The sequence below is a fragment of the Podarcis melisellensis genome (genome assembly GCF_964234715.1).
Source record: "Podarcis melisellensis genome assembly, chromosome: 12".
Classification (NCBI taxonomy): domain Eukaryota; kingdom Metazoa; phylum Chordata; class Lepidosauria; order Squamata; family Lacertidae; genus Podarcis; species Podarcis melisellensis.
Genome location: NC_138544.1, coordinates 17,813,602 through 17,834,142, shown reverse-complemented (window position 1 = coordinate 17,834,142; position 20,541 = coordinate 17,813,602). Strand labels below are relative to the sequence as shown.

General features: G+C 42.0%; 1 protein-coding gene across 10 annotated transcripts in view; it reads left to right on the top strand.

Moving 5' to 3' along the window:
• The window catches only part of RBMS3 (RNA binding motif single stranded interacting protein 3), a gene marked incomplete at its 3' end in the record, with an annotated part of 736,788 nt that overhangs the window by 601,426 nt on the left and 114,821 nt on the right, over positions 1-20,541 (top strand). The gene's annotated exons all lie outside the window — the stretch shown is intronic.

Below are 20,541 nucleotides of genomic sequence, written 5' to 3'. Positions count from 1 at the left end.
CGTGTTGGTCTGCCATAGTCAAAACAAAAAAAAATCCTTCCAGTAGCACCTTAAAGACCATCTAAGTTAGTTCTTGGTATGAGCTTTTGTGTGCATGCACACTTCTTCAGATACCTATTTGAACATGGCTATCATATCACCCCTTACCCTCCTCTTCTCCAGGCTAAACATGCCCAGCTCCCTTAGCCGTTCCTCATAAGGCATTGTTTCCAGGCCTTTCACCATTTTGGTTGCCCTCCTCTGGACACGTTCCAGTTTGTCAGTGTCCTTCTTGAACTGTGGTGCCCAGAACTGGACACAGTACTCCAGGTGAGGTTTGACCAGAGCAGAATACAGTGGCACTATTACTTCCCTTGATCTAGATGCTATACTCCTATTGATGCAGCCCAGAATTACATTGGCTTTTTTAGCTGCCGCGTCACACTGTTGGCTCATTTCTGGAAGCTCCTTTTCCACAAATGGCTCTTGAGGAGAGTTCTGACTTGACATTTCACATATTGGTCTCTCTCTCTCCTCAATTTGCATTGAATTTGTGCTGTTGTACGTCTTAGGTCTTGACACCCCCACCACCACATTAAGTATATTAATCAAACAAACCAAATAAACTGGGTGGGGGAGGAGAAAATGAGAGTGGGGGAAGATAAAGGGGAAATAGATTTAATTCAACCTATGGAATCTCATTACATAGAGAGGTCACTGAACCCATTTCCCACTATCATGAGTTCTTACTTGCCATCAATGTATTTACCGTCCTTTATGCCACAGCGACTGGATCTAACGGTCAGGGGTCCCTTTACCTTTACAGCATTTTAGATTGAGCTTGAATTGCTGTAGTGTTTCCTCTGTGTTGCTCACAATTACAGCTTCCCACATTTTTATTTGTTTTTCTTACTGAAATGGAGAGCAGAATGAGAATGCATGTGGGCATGTTTACATATTATGTGCAAAATCTAGGTTGACTTATGCATGTAAACAGTAGTTACATGTGAATCCTGATGATCGGAATTGGAAAAGTATGTCACCTTCAAGTCACAGAAAATGTTGTGTTGCACTTATGGCCACTTGGAGTAGAATATTATTATTATTATTATTATTATTATTATTATTATTATTATTATTATTTGCATACCACCCTTCACCTGCAGATCTCAGGGCAGTTCACAACATAAAATTACAATATAAAAACCACAAAATGCATAGTAAAAATAAAAACAAAAAACCTCCTCCCGGGAGATCAAGGTTGTGTACATCTTGGCAAGTTGTAAACAATAAGCAGCAGATCTTGTCAATAGATTGCACATGATGGTGGTGCAGGTGCCCCAATGCGCCCAGGAAATCCTGTTAGCATCCCTGATGATGGCATCCAACCTTTCAGTGCAAAAAAAATACATCCATTGGAAGAGCCACTCAACCCACCCCACACCCTGGTTAAGTAAATATTAATTAACAATGTATGTGAGTATTCACATGTTATCCTAGGGAAACTCAAGATCGGACACAGAATATTGTGGTACAATTCTGCATACAAAGATACCATCAGATGGACATTTCTTGTCTAGCAATTGCAGTAGTTGCGATATGAACCTGCCTAATATCATAGCTACACCCGATGGAAATGCGAAGGATAGCAATGATTTTGAGCAGATTTCCAGTCAACAGAATCCTTGTCCTCTGTAAACAATCTCCCACATCACTCAGTAATAAAATGCTCTTAGCATATGTGAGTCAGCTGGCCGTAAATGCAGCAGCTTTATGACTTTTAAGTGTAGGATTTCCCCAAGTTTTATATGCATAATATTGAATTCAGAGTTCTCATCCAAAGGAAGTGTTAGGTGGAACTGCGCCATGTGTAAATTATCTAGAAACTATGGGCTGTTTTTTAAAAAAAACAAAAAAACTTACATAATGTTACCTACAACCCCAAAATCCAGCATTCATGCTATGGCAGAGCTTCCAGCAGCCAATGATGCTGCAAGAACTAAATTCACAGAGATCATGTTTGGGCTCAGGAACTATTTCAGTGTCCTTTAGCTTTTGGAGAACTGGGAGTGAGTGAGAACTCAACTTCCAAGTTTTGGCTTCTGAACAGGAACTCTAGAGTGGAGGCAAGGAAGGAATAAGGACGAGTGAATCTGTCAAATTATGACTTCTCTCTCATTCCCCCCCCCCCCAATCTTGTCTTTACATCTCTATGGGTTTCTACATTGGTTTTCTTTCTTTCTTTCTTTCTTTCTTTCTTTCTTTCTTTCTTTCTTTCTTTCTTTCAAAAAGAGCTCATGAAAATTCCCCAGTATTTTAGTGCAATTTTCTCCTGATATATGCATTAGTGTATTTTGCCTAAAATGCAAATTTTGTAAGCAATTTTCTGTAATGCACTTTTCTATATTATTGTTGCAAATATATATACATTTTTATGCACATTCTATATGCATTTTTGCACACACATTACTTGACTGGAGAACTGCATTGCAAAACTCTGAGAGTGGAAATTTTGAAGGATGGCTGGTTTTTTCAGCTTGCATATTATTTCAAGAACTGTCAGTTTGGTAATTTTGCTGTGAATTGTGAACGAAATTTCTGTCTTATTCCTAGCAAGGCCTTGGAATCCCTGAATGGGAGTTAAGCCCTCTTTCTCCCTACAGCTGTGTCAAACAGTGGGGATAATGCCCCACATCTTGCAGGTCTAAGCTCCAATCCTATTGGGTTCCTAAATGGTCAGCCTTTTGATGGGCAACAAGGATAAGCATTATTAAGCAAGTCAGTACTTAGACGAAGAATGGGGATAAACAGCAGCTATGATCAGCATTTTTTTTAAAATGATATTTATTAGAATTTCAAGTAATACATAAAGACAAAAAAAAGAAAAAAGAAAAAAAGAAAAATTCAACGTTTGCAATCCATATTTTCAATACCTTTTTTCCGCAACTTCCCCTCGCCTCCCCTTCTTGTATTCCATGACCAAAAATTTGTTCAACAAGTTCTTATCCCTAATTTTTTAACCTTAGTTTGTTGTTATATTAAATTCAATTTATATATCAACTTTAGCTTATATACATCAATCATTATGCTTAAAGACTTTTTCTAAGATCGACCCAGTTTCCCTTCCACGAATTCCCCATTTTAATACTAGTAACAACACAAAAAGAAAAAAGATAGAAAGAATCAAATTATTTTTGTACATCCTTTGGATTTCCAAACCCCACCCTCCCTTCCCCCGGTTTTGATCCCCAAACCATTGTCCATTAGTCCATCTATTATCAGCCTGGCAACCTCACGTTTATAGACCGTAGATCTTCAGATCTCCACAAAAGGAGATCTTTCCATTCCTCATTTTCCAGTTCGAACCCAGTTTTTATCATCCAGTTCTTATTTTCTTTTATGTCCATCTTGACAGGCCTCTGGCTCTCCTTTGCCTTCTGCAACATTGCAGCCCCTCCTTCCTGCTCCTCCTGTTCAACAAATTTCTCTTTCTCCACTTCCTCAATTTTCTCAAGTTTCTTTTCTTGTTCAGCTGCCTGGGTTTTGTACATCAAGTCCTTTTCCAACTCAGTAGATTCCTTTACTGTTGGTTTCAAAGTTATGGCACTTGTAGACAAAACATGACCTTGCTCTTGCGACTCACGCAACTTTCTCACGAGAAAAATAACCTCATCCAGGTCAGCTAGTATTTTTTGACCTATTTCCATTTTTGTAATGTCCCTGAACCCCCACTAGAGGGATTCTGGTTATTCAGTATTCCTTTCACTTCCAGCCCAAAAGCCAAGTTAATTTGTTTCAGTTCTTCTTTATTTTCTGCGATTTGTAACTATATTGTATCTAATGTAACCAGCAAGAACATCAGAAACAAAGTTCTTTATTTTTTCCGACTTTGACAGCTAGTTTGACAGCTGTCAAAATCTTCTATATCTCCTCAGCAGGCTCCTCTCGCGGATCACTCCCGGTCCCGGGATGGGTGGCACTTTAATTCAAAAAATTAGCCCTTCTCCTCCAGCACAATTACTTATGCTATCAATCCGTGCAATTAATAACTTTTATCCAATAAAGAAAAGGCTCTTCTCTCGACCTTAGTTGTCAAATCCTTGCTTTAAAATGTATACAATGGGGGGGAGACGGACTTCCTTTTTGCACCTCCCCCGCTCGTACCGGATCCAAGAAAATTTTTAGTCCAATATCAAAATTACTCACGGGTTGTTGTTTTTAGATTTTAGTCCAAATTTTCAAAAGAAGAAGTCAGCGCTCTCCGTCGAATGGCATGCGGCTTCGCTCGGCAGGGGAAGCAGAAGACTCACAGCACCGCGCCGCTCCCCGTCCCCCGCTCCGCAGCCTTTAAAAAGGCTCCTTCGCGGGTCGGGGGCACAAACGGTGCCCGCCAAGTCACCAGGTCCACGGGCTTCCGCGCCCGTGGTCTTTGAGGGTCCCCGCGTCGCCGGCGCGGCAGGACCCGACCCCTGTCGAGCAGATTCCCTCCGGAGCTCGGAGGGAATCCGCCATTCGGCTATGGCGCCAACCCGGAAGTTCTGAGCATTTTGAATAACCAGCTGTTATGCCAACATTTTGATTAACGTACTAACATACCATTTGGAAAATAGAACCCTTGAAAAGATGTAGCCCTTGGCAGAACTACATCTCCCATAATTCCACGTTCTTTTCTACCATCATAGCTGCTGTTGCCACCACTGTTTAATAAGGCGTGTGCGTTGGGACATGGGGGCTAGCAGAAAAATGGTCCCTGGTTTTTCTGGAAGATCCCAGATCACTTCTGAATTAATCCTACGAGTTGAGGAGAGACCACCCATCTAAGATGCTGAACTCCCTGTTTTAGGAGGTTTGGCTATCCCCCAAACTCCCAGTTTTTTTATCACTATTTCTCCTCCGGCAGTCCTCTCATTTATCTGCTTCATATTATTTTCTTCCGCTTAGATCAAGTCTCTTACGTTTTTCTTGCCTCCTTTTTGTATTTGATCTAGATGCATGGCATTTTTATTGATGTTGTGGTTAGGTTTTCATTTTGTTCCGCAAGTTACCTTGGGCATATCCAGTCTGGAAGTGAAAAGTCAGTATAAAAGTATCTAAATGAGTAATAATATAAAAAGCTGGTGCAGAAAAATAGCAGCCTTGCTGTAGTTTTTTACCCTCTAGTGTCAAGTGGGGAAGAGGCATTTGTGAAGAGCTTTCTCACAAAAGGAGAAATTTGAATGAGGATATATACTGTATAAGTGTAAGCAGATAAACTTGGCTTTTTAATGTACCCTCCAGCTAATCTTCCTGATGGCACCTTTCTGTCTGTTTTGCAAAAAGGAACATTACATTTCCAGATTCCTTTATTAAATGCTTATCTCTCTTCCCCATATAGGTGTGTCTGGGTGCTCTGAGATGCTTATGTAGAAAATATTTTAAAGCAGTTACATTAGCTGTCTGTCATTAGGAAAACAAGGGTATGAAGAGAAAACTGCACCTCAATTACATGGTATATTTAAATTACAAATGTGCTTATATGCCGCCTGGTAGAATTTGATTTTAATGATCACAGATTGGATTGATTGCATATGTGTACATGGTAGAAATCAAACCCCGTTTTTGAATTCTAATTTATCCAGTGGCTTTCTGCTTTCTTCACCCTCAGATATGCTTCTCAGTGGGATATTGTTGTATTCTAAAAATCCCCTGGAAAGTGACTCAGTGAACTCCCTCTAGCCTTGTAAGAGAGAATTGCGGATCTGTAAATATGATTGATTGGGAATTACCACCATTTCATTGATTTGTATAGGGCGAGCATTTGGGTGTAATTACCTAAGCAGGGTGCTGTCAAAATACATCTTTGAGACAGTTGTACTGTATTGGTTATTATACTCCTTAAGAGCTCACACAGCAAAAAAAGAAAGAAAGAAAGACCGAAGAAAAGAAATAACAATATTTAAGATACAGTGAAAAGTTATAAATTGCTCCATTCCCTGTTGGTGGGTTTAGCTTGTCCTTTACTTCCTCCAAGACGAGAGGGAGGGGAAAAGGTTAAGTAGAAGTTTCTTTATATTCATGTAGTTTCCCCTCACAGCTTCTACTCAATTTATACATCTCTGTAATAAACCTGGATTTATGCCTCTCAGCAAAGATAGAAGCATTATGCGTTATCCACCTCCAGGCAATTACTGATCTTCCTGCATGGCGAGGCAAAGAGAATCAAGTCTCCCAGTGTATTTGGAAAGGCACAATCAGAGTCTGAAAATTATCCTCCCAGTGCCGCAATAATTGGCATGAAAGGGAAAATGGGCTCTAGTTATTGCTGTGACCTCTTTATGAATTTAAGTAGGAAATTCGGAAACTTGAGAGCATGAGACAGAGGGATATGTGTGTGTAAATAATAATAATACAGATATATATCAGTTTTTAGATATTAGCTAATATACTGACCAGCTGTCTGGCTGCGAGAAAAGATTTACCAATGAGTCAGAGGTTAAATACAGTTGCTTCACACTTTTCACCTGAATTCCTGGCGGACTATTAGAAGAGTCTGTACAGAACGGAGCAGATTTCATCTTTGGGGAAACATCTTGTTTATTCCAGGTTTCCTCTCCTACTTGCTAACGAGCCTTTTAATGGAAACATGTAACCTTTCCAGTAGTGGATTTGACTCATTCCCCTCACGACGGACAGTTTCTCCCAAAGTTCTTTTTGCTTTTTGGCTTTGATCGCTCTCAAAATATGAGAAACTGGAGGGACAACAATAAGCAGCACCAAATATACCTTCCTTTTTAAAAACAACAGCAACCTGTATTTAAATTGAATGGGAATTGCTATGTTTATCCATATCATGCCCTCAATAAGGCTCTTTTGGTATTGATATTGAAAATCCATCTCATCCGGTTTTGGACATTTAATTTTGCTTCATGTTCTTTCATAAGCTTGAATATTTCTCTTAGGCCTCTTAATGCCTTCTTCTGCTTTAATTATTGTTCCTAAGAAATAGCTTCAAAATGGGAAATTACACACTTAAGAGCAATATATTTCCTTAGAAAGAGTAACTGAAATAAAACTTAATATCCTGCCAGAAGATTTACTAGGAAGTTCTGTACTAGTAGCATCTTAGTTTTTTATTTTCTTATCCTTAGAAACAAGAAGCTTTTCTCCTTTTTTTGCACATTTCTGTCTTCCTGCCTCTCACCCTAGCTGTTCAGATTGCTGTTTAATAGCGATACATTAGGAAGAATTACCATGAAGGACATCCTACCAGTTCTCTCTCCTGGAGGTAGTTTTCTTCTATATTCTGACATATCTAACAGTTTATCCTCTATCCATACCCATTAGGCATCATAATACTTTAAAAACCACAGCTTACACATGAGTTATGTTCAGCCAGTTCTGAGGGCATTCTGGCGGTTCCATTACTGCAAAAAGTGAAGTTACAGGGAACCTGTGGAGCACCCTCCCATCAGAAGTCAAAAAGCAAAACTTTTTGTAGACATCTGAAGGCAGCCCTGTTTTGACAAGCTTTTAAAAATGTTTGAGGTTCTGTTTTGTTCCTTTATATTTTGTTGGAAGACACCCAGAGTGGCTGGGGTAACCCAGTGTGATGGGTGAGGTATAATAAATAAATTATAATTATTATTATTGTTGTTGTTGTTGTTGTTGTTGTTGTTGTTGTTGTTGTTGTTATTGCTTATATCCTACCCTTCCTCCTCAAGGAGCCCAGGGCTGTAAACAGACATACAATTCCAAATCAAAAGCAAAGCAGAAACAGATTAAAACATTCTTTAAAAATAATAATAAATAAAAACATACTTCCAATTCAATGATCTCAAGTTTTGCCAGGAACATTATTCAATGATGGCACCTGCTCAACACTGAATCTAAGCATTTTCTGCCTAAACTCTTTGCCAGTCAAATCGGCAAATTGCTTCATTCCCATTGTGTTGTAGGTGTGTTTCCCTTGTGCAGCTTCACAGTTGTGTTATTCAGTTGTTCAGTTGCTCTCCCAATACATACATACAGTTCCATTTGTAACTGCAGATTGTATGGAACGGGGAAGTTTGGTCTAGCTGTAATCTCCATATTGGTGCAGAATTCAGTGGACAGGTTGCTCATAATTTTGAGTATATTACACTGATTGTGTCCCGAATGCACTGGCTGCCAATTAGTTTCCACCACCCTGCCCTCCCAGATCGTGAAACCAAGGCAACAGCAGGAGTAAACAAACCAGGCAGGACAAAGTTATGGGATTTAAACTTGGCCACAGCTTTTATTGATTATTGGCACAAGCATTGGGTATATATCCATTACCAGCCTCCAGATGGAGGGCCAACACTTAAGCAGGGTTGTGCCAGGGGTGGAGGGCCACTTAAGACATGCATCTGCTAAGGTGGCCCGCCCCAGGCAGCTGAGGGAAGCTGTATGGCCCATCTGCTCCACTCTTGGCTTCTGGACAGATACTTGCACATCGACTCCTCTAACGTGGTACCCCAAGATTGCACCTGGCTGCTTAAGGCTGGGGTGATAGTTTCTGGGTGGTAGTGTCAATATCTAGGAGGCATTTGGCTCCGCCCCCTGGCTCCTCGCGGCATCGCATGCGCAACATCAGGGTGTTGTGGGACATCACGTGCATGGCGTCACATGGCGTCGCACCCAGGCCCCCTCAATCCTCTTAAGAAGATGGCGCCTCTGTTGTTGTTGGCGTTTTGATGGACTGTAGGTTTTTTAAATTGGATTTTAATTTGTTTTTTCCTTCTTTTTATTGTAAGCTCCCCTGTGGCCTGTGCAAAGAGTGTTATTATTGGTATTAAGAGTGTTGGTTTTGGTATTAAGTAGTATATAACTATGTGAAATATGTAAACCATTGGGTCACTGCAACTTTTGATGACACGCCCTGACACTGTTGGATGGCACGATGACATCACAGGCATGTATTGATGACATCACAGGCATGTATCATGGAAGCTATGACAGGGCATGCATGAGGTAAACTGGTTGAATAAAATGCCAGCATTTGCCCTGTTTAGTTAGTTGGTGAGGATAAAAAGGGTGTCAGAAAATGCTGCAAGTACACCCCATTCAGACAGTCTTGTCTGTGAACATTTTGTACTGAAGGCAATTACTTCATTTTTAACATGAAGCTTCTGCTGCCATCATCTCTTTTTATTCCGTGTGTGTGTGTTTTTCTTCTTCTTCTCTTGTATTCTCCTCAGGCTTTCAAGTCATTTTAAAACATTTTGGATTTAAAGCACTGAGGAGTTAATAGAGCTTTAGTTATAAAATATTTACAATCAGAAACTGGATGATATTTCCCAGATTGCATGATCTTTTGAAGTTCAAATATGACTTAGATTTTCTTTTCAAAGAGCTCCTAATGGCTCTCCGTGAATGTCCCCTGACACTGTAAATCAGCTACGTCATATTGAGTCATCTTTTTTTATTATTATCAATCTTCCTTCCTCCCCCCCACACCTCCTACATTAGTCTTCGTATTAGAGTATTGCTTAAGTTATAACATTTCCCTAGCACTCTCCCTAGATTAGAACAAAACCTTTCCTTGAAGGTTCAAAGGAATGTGAATAATTAAAGTTAAAAAGAAGTATGACACTTTTCAGAAGTTTCCATATTGGAGCCATTTTAATTGGCTTTCCACTGCAAAAAGAAATAGCTCTCTTCTCTGCATCTCTCTGTCTCTCTCACACTCTTTCAAAAACAAAGTGTTCACTTGGCTAGTTATTTAGAAGTAATGATAATTTTTTCAATAATCAATCGAAGTGAACACAAACTCCTTAGCTTTGAAGAGCCAAGAGTCCCATAAGGACAAGACATTGTCAATGAATATGTAGCAATTGAAAGTCAGCAAGGAACTGTTGATTTGTTGGTGGCCACGTGTGGGAAGAAATATTCCTTTTTATTAAAGATAAGACACAGCCTTGCAGTGACATGATCCCGGAGTTTATCTGTAGTCTTGTCAGTGCCAGTCTCAAGCCTGAGAAAATGAGTCAGTTGCATGGTATGGATCTTGCTGGGGGTGCATCTAACCTGCAGGAAGTCAACTGCAGCTGTGATGGAAAGGTTCAGTTCTTGGACAGAATTATTTACATACTAAGTCTATTGTAAGTTCAGTCCCTTGAGCAGCATTGCAGATAATTTTTACAGCATAAATTATTATTTTTCAAAAGCATGCCATCCTGTAGAGTTGGAAGACAGTAAGTGCTTGGCCTTTTATTAAGCTATCTGAACAACAGTATCATTTTATACCCAGAAGTTTCTGCCAGATGTTTCAGTGCTCCATCCATTAGGCACCTGTTGTCTTCTCCCATGTTTTAAATTATCTTTTGATTGCTAGTTAATAGATCCCCCTTGGCCACTATTTGTTGCATGTTCCACAATGCATAATTTTGCTACTGGAGTCTCTGTCTCCTACGGTGCTCTGCAGCTTTCTCCTCGAAATATAGATGAGATCCATCAAGGGTGAGGGCAAGAAAGTGTGAAATGAACCACCATCCCAGTGCTGAAAAGTTTGCAATAGTTGAGGATTCACTAGTGCTGAGTAGAAAAGGGAAGGGCTCTCTCACACATACATTGAAGCTAGGGTGATCCTAATAATAATAATAATAATAATAATAATAATAATAATAATAATAATAATTTTTATTTATATCCCACGCTCCCCAGCCAAGGCTGGCTCAGGGCGGCTAACAAGCAATAATAAAAACAAATTGAATGAATACAACTTAAAAATAAGATTAAAATACAACATTAAAATATTAAAATGCAGCCTCATCACAGGAGGAGAAAGGAAAAAGAAAGGGGGCGGGAATCAAATTGGCTCCAAGCCAAAGGCCAGGCGGAACAACTCTGTCTTACAGGCCCTGCGGAATAAATTAGATCCTGCAGGGAACATTCATAGAAACTGAATGTTGGAAAATTCAGGGGGAAATAACTTCACTCAACTTAGAAACAAGATTAAAATGCTGAAAGATTGAAATATTAAAATGCAGCCTCATCACAGGAGGAGAAAGGAAAAAGAAAAAAGAAAGAGGGAGAGGGAATCAAATTGGCTCCAAGCCAAAGGCCAGGTGGAACAACTCTGTCTTACAGGCCCTGCGGAAAGAAATCAGATCCTGCAGGGCCCTGGTCTCATGAGGCAGAGCGTTCCACCAGGCCGGAGCCAGTGTTGAAAAGGCCCTGGCTCTGGTTGAAGCTAATCTAACTTCCTTAGGGCCCGGGACCACTAGGGTGTTGCTATTTATGGACCTTGAGGCTCTCCGTGGGGCATACCGGGAGAGGTGCCCCGGAGGTACGAGGGTCCTAGGCCCTGAAGAACACAATCCTGTTGCCAAGACGGCCAGGGGCAGACCCCTTGCCTTATCTCTCTGCAGTAAAACATTTCCATTGCCACGATAGATCATTGACTGGAAGGACAGGCATCTTACTTCTTTTTAATCAAGCAGTGGAGAACAGGAATGCATTAACTGCAAGCAGCCATGAGCAACACCCCAAAAGGAATGGTTGGGAGTTTTTCAAAGCACCCGTTTTGCACTCTCCAGCTCAAGTGCTGTTTATGCACTGAATGTTTGCAGCTACGATCTTTCGACTGGGCGCCTGTGGTCCCAATCATAGGATTTCATCATACGGCTGGCTGAAATGCTGAACCACTCAGTGCCATAGTAAAGGTAAAGGGACCCCTGACCATTAGGTCCAGTCGTGACCGACTCTGGGGTTGCGGCGCTCATCTCACTCTATGGGCCGAGGGAGCTGGCGTTTCTCCGCAGACAGCTTCCGTGTCATGTGGCCAGCATGACTAAGCCGCTTCTGGTGAACTAGAGCAGTGCACGGAAACGCCATTTACCTTCCCACCGGAGCAATACCTATTTATCTACTTGCACTTTAACGTGCTTTCGAACTGCTAGGTTGGCAGGAGCTGGGACTGAGCAATGGGAGCTCACCCCGTCGTGGGGATTCGAACCACCGACCTTCTGATCAGCAAGTGGTTTAACCCACTGTGGTTTAACCCTCTGTGGTTTAACCCACGCCATAGGAAATGCCAATAACCTGCAGAAACACACTTATATGTATACATGCAGCGAAAGGCCTTTGTCGAAGCATGGCCACTCTTTTGCAAATGAAAAGTAGCCTTTGGCATGGAAGGAATAACGACTGAGGAGATCTCTGGCAGGACCAGTTCCAAAAGCAGAGGAGCTGCCATACTGAAAGATCAGCTCTTCACAGAAGCGGCAAGTTAAAGGCAACACATGTTAGGGATTGCTGGCGGTTTCCAACTTCCTTTGCTTTCTCGTATAAAATACACATCATGAAAATAAACCATCATGAAATGACTTGGTGGTTGCTATCTTAGCATAAATTGTGTGTGAACGAGTCAGGGTGGGCTGCAGCGCTTCAGAATTCCATTACCGAGTGAGCTGGTGACTCCTAGCCAAAGTATAGAAAAATTGGTTTAATTTTCATGTCTTCAGTAAGTGTCTAAGTTCCTTCCTGTCTGTAAGCTAATGGCTACATTAATTATTGACTTCAGTGCACCTTAGGGGGAAAATGTTTAGGATATTGGCCAGCGGTGAAGGCAAGAAATTGTTTTAGCAGTCCTCTGAACTGGTCAGACATTTCCAGTTCCTGTGTTTATATAAGGGAAACCCCGCCCCACCCGCATTGTTCTTCATGTTATCAGATTTTATCAATATTGCAATTATTACCATTTTGTAATTGTGTGGTCTTGGATAGCCTCGGTGTTCTAGCATGCTCAATTTAATGCAGAAAGATGAAGAGGTTTAGATGGAGTGAAAATCCCAATCTGAGGGTTATAATTATTATATTTTCCTCACTAGTATTGCGCCCCCCCTTGAAAAGGCATCTTGCCCTTGGCTAGCCCCCATTCTGAATAGTTGTAAGCATTCTGCACAGAATCATTTCTTTAAAAAATAGTTAATCCATTCAGCTCATTAACATTTTCTTTCTCTTTGTCAAAACTAACAGCTCATATTTCAAAGCTTGTGTATCAGGCTATTTTGTTCTAACTGTCCATTCTTTATTTCCTGCCTTCTTTTGCAATGTTTGCCTGACTGCTTGGAAGAGCAAGAGGGATGCAATTATTTGGAGATACATTTCTCTGTGTTTTTTTTCCCTTTTACTGAATAGTAGCATTATCTTAGGATTCCTGCTTATAGCATTTGCTTATTCCACCACATTATTACTATTATTTCTTTCTGTGTGGTTGCGCATAGGTGTTGCAGAAACCTAAGCACACTTACTAAGTATTAGAGTAGACGATTGCAATTAATGCCCCAAAGTTAGTCAGCTCTGTTGATTTCAATCAATCTACTCTGAGTATAGCTGGCATTGGATACAGCCCTGGACACTTGATTTGCCCTACATTTTCAGAATAAAGTACTAGATGGTGCTACAAACATGTGCCCTTTTTTGTTTGTTGAGTAAAGGAGGGGAGGATCCAACATGGCGGCGAAGGTAGTTTCCGGGTAATTTCGCTTACCCTCATCAAAGTTTTAAGTGGTTTTAAGCGGTTTTTATCCTCCCTTGTTTTTATCCGTGAGTTTTAATGATCTGCTGGCTGTGCTGGCTGTCTTTTAGTATCTTTTAGTACCCCGCTACTTGTGTTATCTTTGTTTTCTTTTTATCTGGGTTGCTCCGACGCCCGGACTTGCCGCCACGGCTGCCGCCGCCTCCCTAACTGGGAGAGACAAGTGAAAGGTTCTCCTGGGCATAAATCCTCTACCCTGTCGACCAGCTCTTTCCTTTAGCTTTTAGTTTATTGCATACTACGAAGTGAATTTTGCCCGACTGCTGGAACCGAGCTGTCTCGAAAATCCTAGGAACAAGGAAGAGGGGAAGGAAGAGGCTTGAACTGACTGCCTTACTGTGAGTAATTTTATGGCACCACTCTCCTGGAAGTGGTAGTATTCTTGTGAGGAAGACTAAAGGATTTAAGGAGCTTCCCAGCACAGTGCCCATGACAGTTCTCCTGCAAAATTGATTTATGGGTCACGGAAAACGTCCAAGAGACTCTGACGAGGCATTATCCTCTCCGAGGCCTAAGCAATTAAGAAAGGGTTCACCTAAAGGAGGGAGAGGCCCCGAGGAATGTACCTACTCAATAGCAACTCAAAATCGTTTTGATCCTCTAACTGCCCTTGAAACAACATCAGAAGATGAGGCCCCTGAGACGTTACAAATTGGAAACGCTAATGGTAACACAAATGGGGATGGTCCCTATCCGAAGGAGGAGTTGGTAGCCGAATCGGACTGCACAGGATGCGAGCAACTCCATCTAATAATTAGAACTCTAAACTGTATATTTAAGAGAATTGACGGCCTATCCTCTCAGCTGCATAGCCTTCAGCAAAAACTGGATGACCAGCCGGCACAGACAGCCCAAGATGGGGCAGTAGATGTTCCAGTGCGCCGGCAGAAAGCTCCACCAAACACTGATTGTATGAAGAACTGCAAATACAATCTCAACCCCGCACTGAATCGCCAATCCCTGATTCTACACCCAAGGAAGATTTCCCTAACCTTCCGGGAAAGGGACCTAAGTTGGACAACGCTACATGGGACTAAAGAGCACCTCAGATGGCTTCTAAAACTCGAGGCATCACAAATAGATCTTTGTGCTGTGCTTCCCTTAGTCCGCCAGAACAGATAACAGAGAATGATGCTGGCTTTCCACTCTGCAAAAATCCCCTCTCTTATTCTTAAGCAAAAAGTTTTTTGGAATAATCTTGGTATTTTTCCAATGAGAGTTTTCATGGGTTCCAAAATTAGACCCCTCCTATCGGAGGGATTAACCAAGGAGACGGTACAACCCTCCCGCCCTGAACCACAAAAGAGGGCTGAGCTGTACACCCCATGTCTGGGCCAGTCTCATAGTACCCCCACTCCTACAACTAAACACTACGAGTGTGCCAGTAACTCTTTGACACCCCAGGAGGAAAGAGAGCTTATCGCCTCCTTTGGAGAGTTACCAGCGATGGAACAACAAGAAATTATAAATAGGCTGGATTTACTTAAACTTCAGCTCCTAAGGATCGCCTGCAACGGAGTTCCTACGAATGATACCCACTCTAATTTAGCGGTGCCATGCCCCATGGAGGTGGAAACAACAATTCCCCAATACCCAGCATATAAGGTGCCTTCTGCAGTAGATGGGAAGGTCCCATTGCTGGAGGCAGACTCTTCTCCTCCCCTTCACGCTGGTAACTCATCCCTCCTTTTAATAGACTTATCTGTTCCCTCTGTGATTAACCAATCCAAGAATGGAACTCAGGATAACACCCCCCTGGATAAATCGTTGTCCCTTCACCCCTCCATGCCGGACTTGGAATCAACATACATCGAAGACCATCCACGCCCTGAGAGGGCAGTGGCCACCTCAAGTCAGGCTTCTCCACCAAAAATCCAACAATTATGTGAGGAAGACACCACAGTGCCGAGAGTCACCACAGAATGGACTGAAGACCCAGCAGGACATATAAACCAAATGATCACAAGTGGATCGGTTAGATCCCCAAAGAGGACGGATCCAGCGGACTTGGCAGGAGCCTCTTCAGGGTCTAGTCGGGCCCGACAGCTAAAAACGTCAAATATTATCTCTATTCACAATAGCTCAAGAGGCACACCTGCACCAAAAGGAGAGAAGCCATCTACCATTAGTCAAAGGAAAATTACTGACTTCTTTAAATTTGACAACCCACCAAGATCAGCGTTCCCCCCTTCCCCATTGTGACTACCCAAACCTCAGTCAAATCTTCCCCCGTTCTCCCTTCTAAGCTGGAACATAGCAGGTTGGAAGGGGAAAAAATCTGACCCGGACTTTGTAAAACTAATAAACTCACACCAAGTAATTCTCTTGCAGGAAACATGGGAAGAGGGGAGAGTAGATATTAATGGTTTTGATGTTACATCATTACCGGCATGCCCGTCTACTAAAGGAGGCCGGCCTAGTGGAGGATTAGTTATAGCAATTTCCTTGAAAATACAGGCAAAACTCACGCTTGTAAAAGCTTCCACCTTTGCAATTACAGCCCTGGTTACGGGGAAAAACTTTGAACTTGTTATAACAAATGTTTATCTTCCCCCTGGAGGCAACATTGCAGACTTATACAATAAATGGGGAATCTTGGAGGAACATCTTACTCTTTGTCACTCCAAACACCCCAATACACCCAATGTTATAGCAGGGGATTTCAATGCTCGCATTGCAACAAACTGGGAGTCCTTAACCAAAGCCAAATGGTGGATAACCCCTGAATTCATTAATGACCTCTCCCTCCATAATCAAAGACTCTCCAAAGACAAAAGGGTAAATGAAGCAGGAACCCTTCTTTACCAATTGGTACTACGTCTAAACTTAGTGATTCTAAACGGGAACTGCCCGCCTGACATACCGGGTGAGTTCACACACATAAGCCCCTCTGCAAACAGTGTCCTGGATTATATGCTGGTATCTCATGATATATTCCCCAAATTTTCCCATTTTAAAGTTGAAAATATTCAACTGAGCGACCACCTACCGTTGGTCGCCACAATGACTATAGACTGGACCCCAGATGGAGACAGACATCCAACACATTTGATTACGAACTCAGTACTGCAAGTCAAAAGTGTAAAATGGTCCGAACTACAGGCTCAAAAATTCTCAGCATATTTACAACAAGGACTAAAACAAGCATATTCAGGCTTAATTGAGGATTATCATGATTATGACCAAACCCTAAGACTATTCTCGAATCTGTCGGAAGATCTAACGTCTTTTTTCTCTGTCCCGACGCATATAATAAATCGAACACAAAGGAAGACAGGTGCATTGTGGTTCAACAGTGCTTGTAAACAGGCTAGACAACTTCTTGGTAACATCTACAAAGAGTATAAAGCCTCTGGGGCAACGGGCTTGCCAAAAGAATATTTCCAAGCAAAATTGGCCTACAAGCAAATTCAAAAAGGTGCCAGACTGGAATGGCAAGTGAATCAATGGCGGGCAATTATAGAAGCCTCATCATCACGGAACACCAGACAATTTTGGCTCCTGGTAAATAAAAGAACTAAAAGATACCCTCTAACTATTATTCCCGCCCCGGTTTGGGAATCTTATTTAAAAAATTACTTTGCCACAACTGACTGTATCGTTAACACAAGAGACGAATTTCAAGATCAGCTTCCCCTCTGGCCCCCTACCGATCCGAAAGACATCCATGACTTGATCGTCAACCTTAAAACAGGGAAAGCGCCTGGGCCAGACCTGATCCCGGCAGAAGCTATAAAATACCACGCGGACTGGTGGGCCAAGGTCCTGGCGAACATCTTCGATGCAGTTAACAACTCTGGAATGATTCCGGACGTATGGAAGGACGCTGTTATCATTCCAATCCACAAAAAGGGCTCACCAGATGACCCGGGGAACTACAGGAACATCAGCCTGCTCTCAATAGTGGGGAAACTGTATGCCCGGTCCCTGTTGAACAGACTAATCCAATGGGCCGAAGAGAGAAAATTAATTGGGCCCGAACAAGCTGGATTCCGCCCAAAACATTCAACAATTAATCATATTCTAATTTTACAGCATCTTGCCTGGAAATATTCCACCCCAAAAGGTGGCCAACTCTGTGTGGCATTCATTGACCTAAAGGCAGCATTCGATAGTATCCCCAGGAGCATCCTCTGGGAAAAACTCACCCGCTGGGGCATTGACAGAAGGCTTCTCTGGCTAATAATCAAACTCCATGAGAACTCAGCGGCCAGAGTGAGATTCACCCTGGAGGGTGATCTCACGAATTCAATTCCCATTAACAGAGGTGTTCGACAGGGTTGTATATTGGCTCCACTCCTGTTCAATTTGTTCATAAGTGACATGAGGACTCCCCTGATAGAGGCCCAAGAAAGGATTCATGCACCCCGCCTAGCACTTTATCGCTGCCCCTTGTTACTATATGCGGATGACGCAATCATTCTTTCTTTTTCTAGAGTAGGTCTCAGGAGGGCCCTAAAAATTTTTGGATCATACTGTCACGCAAATTCCCTTACAATTAATTATGGAAAATCTAAGATCCTGATTTTCTCAAAGAGCCGGAAACTCCATAATTGGAGAATTGATGGGAGAATCATCGAACAAGTCTATAGATTCCAATATTTGGGAGTCTGGTTACAACATAACCTCAGATGGAAGGCCCATGTAGCCTATGTTACAAATAGAGCCAAATCTATCTCCTTGGCGATCTTGCGATTCTTCTTCACTGATGGGGCCCTTCATATCCCATCGGCGTTGAAAGTCTTCAAGGCCAAGGTGATCCCGACAATTGCCTATGCCATCTCAATTTGGGGGACTTTTGCCAACCTATCTCACCTGGAGGTCATTCAAAATCAGTTTTTAAGAGGGATATTGAAACTGCCCAACTGTGTAAGTAATACAGCGTTACGCATGGAACTTAATATTGTATCCCTGGAAAATGCTCTGTGGAAGCACATTCTTTGTCACTGGTTATCTCTATGGCACAATCTCCCAAACTTGTACTTGATACAATGTATGTGGAGAGATGATTTCCAGAGCCCATGGGTAAAAAATTTACAGCTGAAAATAACGGCAATGGGAATCTCCCCATCCAAATTACTAGAGCAGGACATAGTTCCAGCTAAAAGAACAGTAACCTGTAAGCTAGAGGAGATGGACTTGCAGCAGAAAATGATCTTGGGCAATGGTACCTGCTCACCTCTAAATCTTGGTTTATTACCCCTCTTAAGGCTCCCAAACTATTTGAATTCTTTAACTTCCTCAGCTCATAGATATGCCTTTGTAAAGGCAAGATTCAACACCTTCCCATCGAACGTGCTGAGAAATAGATTCTCCAATGGACAGATATCGCTCTTATGTGATTGTAATTGTGGGGCACCGGAATCGTTGCATCACATAATTCTTGATTGTGCTTTTCACTTATCGGCCAGGAGCAAGTTTCTTGCTCAGTATCTTAAGGGAATTGCCGATGATACGACTGAAGCCAAACTGAGATATCTATTAAATGATGATGACCCCCTAAGATCACTCATGGTTGCCAGATTCTTGGTCAGCGTCCTATCCCTAAAGAAGAGAAATGGACTCCTGTGTGGCTCGGATAATCCCTTTAAACCATGATCTATGTTTAGGATGTAATTAGGTGATATCACCATTGATGTCTTCTATTAATTTATGAGCAGAGGGCGATGTTTATGCTACAAATTTGTTGTAATGTATGATGTTGGTCTTTTGTTTTTGTTTTGCTTTGGTTCTTGTCTGTTTTTTTGTAAGTTTTGGCGGTTTTAAAATTGGAGGTTCAAGTACATTATGGTGGTGTGACGGGCCAATGGCCGTAATAAAGATCAATCAATCAATCAACATGTGCAGCACCATTTGGAGATGCTGGAACATAGGAAGGTATGCTGCCATGTTTCCTAGCATTTCTAAATTCTGCCAGGCATGTTCAATGAAGGCCGGCTAGCGTGTCTAACAAGAACATTCTCAGTTTCCACCACCCCAGTAACTACCAGGGAAGTGAGCAACAGGAAGCACTTCTGTTCTGCATAGCAGTTCACTTGAGACCGTAGTCAAAGGCTTTATTACTTTGCAAAACTTTTGAATGATGTTCAATTAAAAACATCCAGGTTCTTCATTTCTGGAGTGAAATGGGAGCGGGATATCATGCCCCTCAGAGAACAATCAGAGTGGACCTATCACTATCTGGGAGTGGCCGCCAAGACCGTATAAGACCAGTCCTGAAATCATTGGCTCCCAGTACGTTTCCAAGCACAATTCAAAGTGTTGGTACTGACCTTTAAAGCCCTAAACGGCCTTGGTCCTGTATACCTGAAGGAGCGTCTCCACCCTCATTGTTCAACGCGGACACTGAGGTCCAGCGCCGAGGGTCTTCTGGCGGTTCCCTCATTGCAAGAAGTGGTGTTACAGGGAACCAGGTAGAGGACCTTCTCAGTAGTGGCGCCCACCCTGTGGAACACCTTCTCGTCAGATGTCAAAGAAATAAACAACTATCTGACTTTTAGAAGACATCTGAAGGCAGCCCTGTTTCGGGAAGTTCTTAATGTTTGATGTTTTATCATGCTTTTAATATTCTGTTGGGAGCTGCCCAGAGTGGCTGGGGATGGGCGGGGTATAAATAATAAATTATTATCATTATCATTATTATGCCTTTTCCAATTTATCATTATTATACCTTTTTCCAATTTATAGACCTATCATAAAAATAGCTAAGATGGTTTAAAAAGCAGTACGAAAGAACATTGGGAAAAGGGGGGTTGAAACTACACAACATTAATACCTACGGTGGAGACTTTTTCTCCAACTACAAAAGATTGTCAAAATAAAAATGTATTCAATTTATTTCAGGAAACTGAATATAGTAGGCACACGTTGTATCTCCACAGGAATGCTGTTCCATAGAACAGAGACAAGTTGCTGTGGAGCAGGCTTCTGATATTTTGGGGACTTTAAGGAAAAATTATCCAGCAGAATGCAGTGCCCTAGGTGTATAAGGGATAAGGAGGTCTCTCAAGTGATCTGTCCTC